The 10092-nt window shown below is 40.4% G+C and overlaps 1 protein-coding gene across 3 annotated transcripts in view; it reads right to left on the bottom strand.

The window, feature by feature from the left end:
* Positions 1-8372: 8372 nt before the first annotated feature.
* The window catches only part of ARV1 (ARV1 homolog, fatty acid homeostasis modulator), a 21396-nt gene continuing 19676 nt past the window's right edge, over positions 8373-10092 (bottom strand). For 2 of the 3 annotated variants that reach the window (XM_017526518.1, XM_017526520.1), the window contains one exon: positions 8373-8908. The gene's annotated coding sequence lies outside the window, so the exon portion shown is untranslated. Of the gene's footprint in view, positions 8909-8931; positions 9421-10092 lie in introns of those variants that run through there. The other variant, XM_017526519.2, reaches the window with a different exon arrangement.

Raw genomic sequence — 10092 nt, 5'->3', positions numbered from 1 at the left:
TGCAATTGTGAATTGTGCCACTATAAACATACATATGCAAGTATCTTTTTAGTATAATGACTTCTTTCATATAATGACTTCTTTCATTTAATGTCTTCTTTTCCTCTGGGTAGAGACCCAGTATTGGGATTGCTGGATCAAATGGTTGTTCAACTTTTAGTTCTTTAATGAATTTCCATACTGTTTTCCATAGTGGTTGTACTAGTTTGCATTCCCACCAGCAGGGTAAAAGTGTTCTCTTTTCACCACATTCATGCCAACATCTATTATTATTATTTATTTATTTATTTATTTAGAGATGGAGTCTTGCTCTGTTGTCAGACTAGAGTGCAGTGGCGTGATCTTGGCTCACTGCAACCTCCATCTCCCAGGTTCAAGTGATTTCCCTGCCTCAGCCTCCTGAGTAGCTGGGACTACAGGTGCACACCACCACACCTGTCTAATTTTTGTTTTTTTTTTTAGTAGAGATGGGGTTTCACCATGGCCAGGAGAGTCTTGATCTCCTGACCTCATGATCCGCCCGCCTCAGCCTCCTAAAGTGCTGGGATCACAGGTGTGAGCCACTGTGCCCGGTTTATTTTTTGATTTTTAAATTATAGCCATCCTCGCAGGAGTAAGGTGGCATCTGATTGTGGTTTTAATTTGCATTTTCCTTATCGTTAGTGATATTGAGCATTTTTTTCATGTTTGTTGGCCATTAGTATACCTTCTTTTCAGAACTGCCTATTCATGTCCTTTGCCCACTTTTTGATGGGATTTTTTTTTGTTTTTGTTTTTTGAGTTCCTTATAGATTCTGGATATTAGTCCTTTGTTGAGTGCAGGAGCTTTTAATTAGGTCTCATCTATTTATTTTTGTTTTTGTTGCATTTGCTTTTAGGTTCTTGGTCATGAACTCTGCATAAGCCAACGTCTAGAAGAATTTTTCCAATGTTATATTCTAGAATTTTTATCATTTCAGGTCTTAGATTTAAGTATTTGATCCATCTTGAGTTAATTTTTTTATAAGGTGAGAGATGAGGATCCAGTTTCATTTTTCTATATGTGGCTTGCCAATTATCCCAATACCATTTGTGGAATAGAGTGTCTTTCCCTACTTTATGTTTTTGTTTGCTTTGTCGAAGATCAGTTGGCTGTAAGTATTTGGCTTTATTTCTGGGTTCTCTATTCTGTTCCATTGGTCTAGGTGCCTGCTTTTATACCAGTACCATACTGTTTTGGTAACTGTAGCCTTAAACTATAGTTTGAAGTAAGGTAATATGATACCGCCAGATTTGTTCTTTTTTGCATTGTCTTGCTTTGGCTGTGTGGGCTGTTTTTGGTTCCAAACGAATTTTAGGATTGTTTTTTATAATTCTGTGAAGAATGATGATGGTATTTTGATGGGAATTGCATTGAATTTGTAGTTTGCTTTTGGCAGTATGGTCATTTTCACAATATTGATTCCTCTCATCCATGAGCATGGAATGTGTTTCCATTTGTTTGTGTTGTTGATTATTTATTTTAGGAGCTTTGTAGTTTTTCTTCTAGAGATCTTTCACCTCCCTGGTTAGGTATGTTCCTAAGTATTTTTTTTTTTGCAGCTGTTGTAAAAGGGATTGAGTTCTTGATTTGATCCTCAGCTTGGTCGTTGTTCATGTATAGCAGTGCTTCTGATTTGTGTACAATATTTTGTATCCTGAAACGTCACTGAATTTATTTATCGAATCTAGGAGCTTTATGGATGAGTCTTTAGGGTTTTCTGGGTGTGTGATCATATCATTGATAAGCAGCAGGGGTTTAATGTCCTTTTTTTTTTATTTTTCGAGACAGAGTTTCGCTCTTGTTACCCAGGCTGGAGTGCAATGGCACGATCTTGGCTCACCGCAACCTCTATCTCCTGGGTTCAAGCAATTCTCCTGCCTCAGCCTCCCAAATAGCTGAGCATAGAGGTGCTTGTTACCATGCCCAGCTAATTTTTGTATTTTTAGTAGAGATGGGTTTCACCATGTTGACCAGGATGGTCTTGATCGCTTGACTTCATGATCCACCCGCCTCAGTCTCCCAAAGTGCTGGGATTATAGGCATGAGCCACCGCACCTGGCCTTAATGTCCTTTTTACTAATTTGGATGCTCTTTATTTTTTTCTCGTCTGATTGCTCTGGCTAGGACTTCCAGTAGTACTATGTTGTATAGAAGTGGTGAAAGTGGGCATCCTTGTCTCGTTTCAGTTCTCAGTGGGAGTGCTTTCAACTTTTCCTTGTTCAGTATAATGTTGGCTGTGGGTCTGTCATAGATGGTTTTATTAACTTGATGTCCCTTCTGTGTCAACTTTGCTGAGGGTTTTAATCATAAATGGATGCTGGATTTTGTCAAATGCTTTTTCTGGGTCTACTGAGACGATCATATGATTTTTGTTTTTAATTCTGATTATGTGATGTATTACATTTATTGACTTGCATACATTAAACCATCCCTGCATCCCTGAAACCCACTTGATCATGGTGGGTCTTTCTGATAGGCTGCTGGATTTGGTTAGCTAGTATTTTGCTGAGAATTTTTGCATCTATGTTCATCAAGGATATTGATCTGTAGTTTTCTTTTTTTGTTTGTTTATCCTTTCCTGGTTTTGATATTAGGGTGATACTGGCTTCATAGAATGATTTAGGGAGGATTCCTTCTTTCTCTGTCTTTTAGAATCATTTCGGTAAGATTATTACCAGTTCTTCTTTGAATGCCTGAAAGAACTCAGCTGTGAATCCATTTGGCCCTGAACTTTTTTTGTTGGAATATATTTCTGTTTCAATGTCGCTACTTTTTATTGGTCTGTTCAGAGTTTCTGTTTCTTCCTGATTTAATCTAGGAGGGTTGTGTGTTTCTAGGAATTTATCCATTTCCTCAAGGTTTTCTAGTTTGTGCATGTAAAGGTGTTCCTAGTAACCTTGGATGTTCTTTTGTATTTCTGCAGTATCAGTTGTAATATCTCCTGTTTTGTTTCTAATTGAGCTTAATTGGATCTTCCCTCTTTTCTTGGTTAATCTCACTAATACTCTATAAATTTTGTTTCTCTTTTCAAAGACCACCTTTTTGTTTCATTTATCTTTTGTATATTTTTCTTTAAATTTCATTTAGTTCTGCTCTGATGTTTGTTCTTTTCTTCTGCTGGGTTTGGTTTTGTTTTGTTCTTGTTTACCTAATTCCTTGAGGTGTGACCTTAGATTGTCTATTTGTGCTCTTTCAGACTTTTTGATGTAGACATTTAAAGCTACGAACTTTCTGCTTAGCACTGCTTTTGCTGTATCCCAGAAGCTATTATTGTAGACTTAAATATCATTCAAGAGCCGGTTATTTAATTTCCATGTATTTGTATAGTTTTGAGGGTTCCTTTTGGAGTTAATTTCCAGTTTTATTGCACTGTGATCTGAGAGGATATCAGATATAATTTTGATTTTCTTAAATTTATTGAGACTTGTTTTGTGATCTATCATATGGTCTATCTTGGACAGTGTTCCATGTGCTGATGAAAAGAATGTATATTCCACAGTTGCTGGGTAGAATGTTCTGTAAATATCTGTTATGTCCGTTTGTTCTAGGGGATAGTTTAAGTCCATTGTTTCTTTGTTGACTTTCTGTCTTGATAACCCATCTAGTGCTGTCAGTGGAGTATTAAATTCACCTACTATTATTGTGTTGCTATCTCATTTCTTAGGTCTAGTAGTAATTGTATTATGAATTTGGAAGCTCCAATGTTAGGTGCATATGTATTTAGGATTGTGATACTTTCCTGTTGGACTAAGCCTTTTATCATTATATAAAGCCCTCTTTCTCTTTTTTTTTTGTCGTTGTTGCTTTAAAGTCTCTTTTGTCTGATGTAAGAATAGCTACTCCTGCTTGCTTTTGGTTTCGATTTGCATGGAATATCTCTTTCACCTCTTTACCTAAAGTTTATGAGTCCTTTTGTGTTAAGTCAATTGCCTGAAGACAGCAGATACTTGGTTGGTGGATTTCTATCCATTTCTGCCATTCTGTATCTTTTAAGTGGAGAATTTAGGCCATTTACATTCAACATTCATATTGAGATGTGAGGTACTATTCTATTCATTATGCTAGTTGTTGCCTAAATACCTTTTTATCCCATTGTGTGTGTGTGTATGTGTGTTTGTAGGCTCTGTGAGATTTATCCTTTAAGAAGGTTCTATTTTGGTGTATTTCGAGGTTTTGTTTCAAAATTTAGAACTCCTTTTAGCATTTGTTGTAGCACTCCTTTGGCAATGGTGAATTCTCTCAGCATTTGTTTGTCTGAAAAAGATTTTTTCTCACCTTCATTTAGGAAGCTTAGTTTTCCTGGATGCAAAATTCTTGACTGACAATCATTTTGTTTCAGTAGGCTAAAATATAGGACCCTAATCCCTTCTTGCTTTTTTTTTTTTTTTTTTTTGAGACGGAGTTTCGCTCTCGTTACCCAGGCTGGAGTGCAATGGCACGATCTTGGCTCACCGCAGCCTCCGCCTCCTGGGTTCAGGCAATTCTCCTGCCTCAGCCTCCTGAGTAGCTGGGATTACAGGCACGTGCCACCATGCCCAGCTGATTTTTTGTATTTTTAGTAGAGACGGGGTTTCACCATGTTGACCAGGATGGTCTTGATCTCTTGACCTTGTGATCCACCCGCCTCGGCCTCCCAAAGTGCTGGGATTACAGGCGTGAGCCACCGCGCCCGGCATCCCTTCTTGCTTTTAAGGTTTCTGCTGAGAAATCACTGGTAATCTGATAGATTTTCCTTTATAGGTTACCTGATGCTTTTGTCTCACTGCTCTTAAGATTCATCTTGACTTTAGATAACCTGATGACTATGTGTGCCTAGGTGATTATCTTTTTGCAATGCATTTTCCAGGTGTGTTATTTGTGCTTCTTGTATTTGGAGATCTAGATCTCTAGCAAAATAAGGGAAAATTTTCTCAATTATTTCCTCAAATAAGTATTCTAAACTTTTAGATTTCTCTTCTTTCTTAGGAAAACCAATTATTTTTAGGTTTGGCCATTTATCATAATCCCACTTTTTTTTTGGAGGCTTGTTCATTTTTAAAAATTATTTTTTTTGTCTTTGTCAGATTCAGTTAATTTGAAAACCCTGTCTTCAAGCTTTTAAGTTCTTTCTTCTTATTCTGTTGTTGAAACTGTCCAGTGGATTCTGTATTTCTCTAAGTGTGTCTTTCATTTCCACAAGTTGTGATTTTTCTTTTCCTTATTTCTCTGGAGAACTTTTCATTCATATCCTGTATTGTTTTTTAAATTTAAGTTGTTTTTCAACTTTCTCTGGCATCTCCTTGAGTAACAATCAACCTTCTGAATTATTATTCTGGCAATTCAGAGATTTCTTCTTGGTTTGGATCCATTGCTGGGGAGCTAGTGTGATCTTTTGGGAGGGTTATACAACCCTATTTTGTCATATTGCCAGAATTATTCTTCTGATTCCTTCTCATTTGGGTAGACTATTTCAGTGGAAAGGTCTAGAACTCAAGAACTGCTGTTCAGATTCTTTTGTGCCATGGGGTCATCCCTTGATATGGGGCACTCCCCCTTCCCTTTGGTTACAGCTTCATGAGAGCTGAACTGCAGTGATTGTTATTGCTCTTCTGGGTCTAGCCACTCAGTGGGTCTACCAGGCTCTGGGCTGATGCTGGAGAATGTCTGCAAAGGGTCTCTTGAAGTGATCCATCTTCAGGTCTCCAAGCCATGGATACCAGCACCTGCTCTGGTGGAGGTGGCAGGGAGTGAAATAGCCTTTGAGAGTCCTTGGTTACAGATATGCTTAGTGTGCTGGCTTTCTTGAATGCTGGTTATGCTAACAGTGAAGTTGTCACGTGGAGACTCAGGACCTCTGGTTAGCCAGGATGTTGCAGACAGTGGAATTAGCCGTTGTTTTCTCTTTCCTAGGAACAGGGTTATTCTGTAATGAGTTGCTGTAATGGCCTGAGTTGGCTGGCCTCTAGCCAGGAGGTGGTGGTTTCAAGAGAACACCAACTATGGTAGTATAAGGGGGCTATAAGCTTGCCTTAAGTTGGCCAGGATAAGTATTCAGATTTCTCAGATGAGTGAGGCCATAAAGCTCCCAAGAATATGTCTTTTGTGTTCAGTTATCAGGGTAGAGAAGTACCATGGTGGGGGCTGGGCAGGGGTTAGGTGGGTGTGGGCTCAGACTCTCCTTGGGTGGGGTTTGCTGTTACCAAAGTGCAGAATGAAGGGGTGGTCCTCAGGCCAATAGGGTTATGTTCCAGTAGGGATTATGGCCACCTCTGCTGTGTCATCTAGTTCACCAGGGAAGTGGGAGATAGCCAGTAGCAAAAGGCCTTACCCAGCTTCCATGCAGTTGGTGAGGCTGGTCTCTCTCCTGCAGTGCCCCACTTAGCCCTTGCCCCAGCTGTAAGCTTCCTCACTAAGAAAGTAAGCACAAGTTTCAGGCCTTACCCCTCCACGTCTGCCCACACTGTTGATGGCAGCTCCTGCACTCATATCTGTAGCAGTTCCTGTTCATCCACTGGCTTGTGCTCAACAAAATTCATGCCCAGTCGAAATTATTCCAAATTTCAGTTGGAAGCTTCTTTCACCCTGTGAGCCCTCCCTAATTCCGCCATCTGCCTTCCCTGAGGGCCCCTGTGAAATAGAGTCAGGGATGGCTTCCCTGGGCTCGAGATGGAGACTGGGAATGCCTACAAGCCTCTTCCCATTGCTGCTTCTACCTTTGTATTTCATCCCTAAATCTGCTTCAGCTCTAGGTAAGGTTAAGTTCTTCTTCTGTGATCTGGATTTTCAGATTCTCCAGTGGGGATGTGTGTTCAGAGGTAGGTTTTCCCCCTTTCACACTTTGAGAATTCACAATTTTTTTGCCTGTCTTGCAGAATTTGCAGTGGTGTTCTTCTTCTTTCAAAGGATTTGTGAATTCTTTTGGCTTCCCTGGGACATTCTTGTGGTGGTTTTGGAGCAAAAGTCCATGGTGCGAATCTCCACACTGTTCTGTCTGTCCAAGTGGGAGCTGCGTGTTAGCACTGTCTCCTATCTGCCATCTTCCTCCAGATCTACTTGGTTTTTTTAAATGACTAAAAAAAACACCTTTGTGGTGATCAAGAAAGATGAGATTTATTGAATGTGAATTTATAAATGGTGATGTGTTTATCTTCATTTGTCTGAGTTAACAGATCAAAGATTTGCAAAGCTACGATCAGATGTATTACATTTTTGGTTCTCTTTCTGACACTTTTTTTTTTTTTTTTTGTCATGAGTCTTGTTCTGTCGCCCAGGCTGGAGTGCAAGTGGCGTGGTTTTGGCTTACCATAGCCTCTGCCTCCCAGGCTCAAGTGATCTTCCCACCTCAGCCTCCTGAATAGCTTGGACTATAGGTGTGTGCCACCACTCCTGGAGAGAGTGTGTGTGTGTGTGTGTGTAGACAGGATTTTGTCATGTTTTCCAGGTGTGTATGTGTGTGTGTGTGTCTAGAAACAGGATTTTGTCATGTTTCCCAGGTGTGTGTGTATATGTCTATAGAGACAGGATTTTGTTATGTTTCCCAGGCTGGTCTCAAACTTCTGGGCTCAAGCGATCTGCCCATATCAGCCTCCCCAAGTGCTGGGATATAGGCATGAGCTACCATGTGCGGCCTCTGACACTTGTTTTTAACTGACTTTTTCCTTTTGGTTGTATGCTTTTGAATCCTGTTCTCCCTCTCTCCCCTTAACAATTACAGGCTCCACCTGGTGGTAAACAGTTCTCTCTGTCCTGTGGCTGTTTTGAGATGTTACCCCAATGAATTTTTTCTAATCTTTGGATTCTTCCATTTAACTAGCTGTGCTGGTTTCACATTCCTTGGGAACAAATTACAAAAGGCTCTTCATAACCCACATTTACATGATTTCCTACCGTCACTGTAAAGCCCCTACTGCTGAGCCTTGCCCAGGTGTCTGGGTACTTTCAGGCCCTGCACACCCCCTTGACACACTTTCCACCCTCTAATTCAGCATTATGTTCTTCTCTCCAGCAGGGATACTGGAAAGTTCCTTTCCTCTCCCCTTCCTCTCAAAAGCCCTCCCAACTTCAAATGCTGCAATAGGTGTTCCTACTGCCCAAGCACCCTATCCTCACTTCTTCATTGCACTGCACTGTGATTCTCTACTCACACTTCTGAATCTAGCACTGCCTGGTAAGCTTCAAGAGGACCATGTCTTATTCACTCCTGTAATCACAGGGTCTGCCACAGAGATGGCAGGTGCTCAGTAAATATCTGTGGCATGAATAATACTGAAAGAACAAATGAATGAAATGGAGAGTGGAAAGGGGAGAGGTGTTGTTTTTAATTACAGCTTTATTCAGATGTAATTTACCTCTGTAAAGTATATAACTCAGAGGTTTTCAGTATCATTTATTTTTGGATAATCCAATTTTAAAGAGTACTTTAATTATTGAATTGAAAATTTACAAAAATTCGGTTTATTCTGAAAGACTTTATTAAAAGCGTTTCTATTGTAAAGAACACAAAATACTTTAAGCCAGTAACAATATTTAAATACAAACATGTCAAAGGAATGAAACCTAGATGTTCTATTATGTGTGTAGGAATTATGAGCGCTTACCTGGGCTTGTGTATAACGTATAAATCTTCACCTGTTGCATGTCAGTCAGTCTCGGCAGTAACATTCCTTGTGTCTATGTGGGTGTTTCTATGTGTGACTGTGAATATCTCTAAGTAAATGGCTTAGTTATCTCCTGGGTGCATTTGTGGGAATGGGTATCCACTGCCACTATCATTGCTTTCTTTTTCAGAAAGTGTTTCCAATCTCTGCTTCATTTTACTCAACAGAAATGAGGAGGTTGGTTTATATTTCATGTCTTTTCTCTTTCAAATACAGCTGGTCATGCCACAGATAGTAAAGAAGAATAAAACTGTGAAAAATAAAGGATGTATTTAGAACGGCACATTCTGCTGAAAATCAAACTGACAGACACTTACTAGGGCAGCCCCTGAGTTAAGGTAGATACAAAGGAACCCAAGGCATGCCTCTCCCAGCACCAGACCTCTGACCAGGGTTGGGGAGTGTGGCATAAACACATGAAATTTTAATACCAGACAGGTAAGTATAAAACATGAGATAATAAAAAACAGGGTGATGGCTTTCAAGTGATTAAAGATAAGTGACCTTATTTTCCCAACTATAAATTATAATTGACTGTTGGACAAGCAGATGCACTTATGAAAGAAGAAACAAAAGATCTGACCCTGAGACAATGTCAGAAGCTCTTGGGCATGTGACTGCTGTAGGTGTTCAGCTGAGCACTAGGAGGTCAATGGGAGGAGTAAGCACTGCCAACTGGAGTTTTTGGAGAGTCTTCACTTATTCCATGGAGAGGCAAAGCTGACTGTATCTGGTTAGGTGGAGAGGAAGGCCCTGCAGGACCTAGAGAGAGCATAAGGCAAGTTTGGAGAAGAGAAGACCTGTAGTGGATGTAGAACGAAAGTAGGAACATGCCTGGGGAGAAGAATTAGGATGAAATTATGGAAGTCCACATTAATGCTTAGAGGAAGCTAAAGACATTCTTCAGAAAGAGGCAAGAAACTCCTATGTTAGCAATCAGAAATGATGGAAAAATTCAGAAGGTCTCAGGAATGGTGTTTCATGAAGACTTCCATGGCAGCAGTATGGGTTGAAGGCTGGTTTGGACATGTTAGAACCTTTAGGTAGGAGAGAGTGAGGTCTGGGTGAAAAGAGATGAGGAGCATTTCAAGAGAAAGCTATCAGGAAAGGACTCTGCTTCATCAGGAGAGTGTAGGTAACACGGAATTCCAAATCAGAGCTGTGGATACTCCAGGTAATGTCAGGACCATCCTGGTAGGAGGCAGGGGACCTGGCAGAGAGGGGAAGTTGGAGGTATGAGGCCTGGAAGGAATGTGCACATTTATGTGCACAGTGAGTGGGGAAGGAAGAAGGCTGAGGACAGAATCCTGGCAAAGGCAAGGAAGTCAGAGAAGAAAGATCTGACAGGAAGGGACTGGGAGCCAGGAGCCAGAGGCTTCTGGAGCAGAGCTTAGGGAGGAGGAACAGTCATGCCCAGCTGTTTTTTTTTTTTTT

The sequence above is a fragment of the Cebus imitator genome, unplaced genomic scaffold (assembly GCF_001604975.1).
Source record: "Cebus imitator isolate Cc_AM_T3 unplaced genomic scaffold, Cebus_imitator-1.0 Scaffold42, whole genome shotgun sequence".
Taxonomy (NCBI): Eukaryota; Metazoa; Chordata; class Mammalia; order Primates; family Cebidae; genus Cebus; species Cebus imitator.
This window is presented reverse-complemented; position numbering and strand designations above follow the sequence as displayed.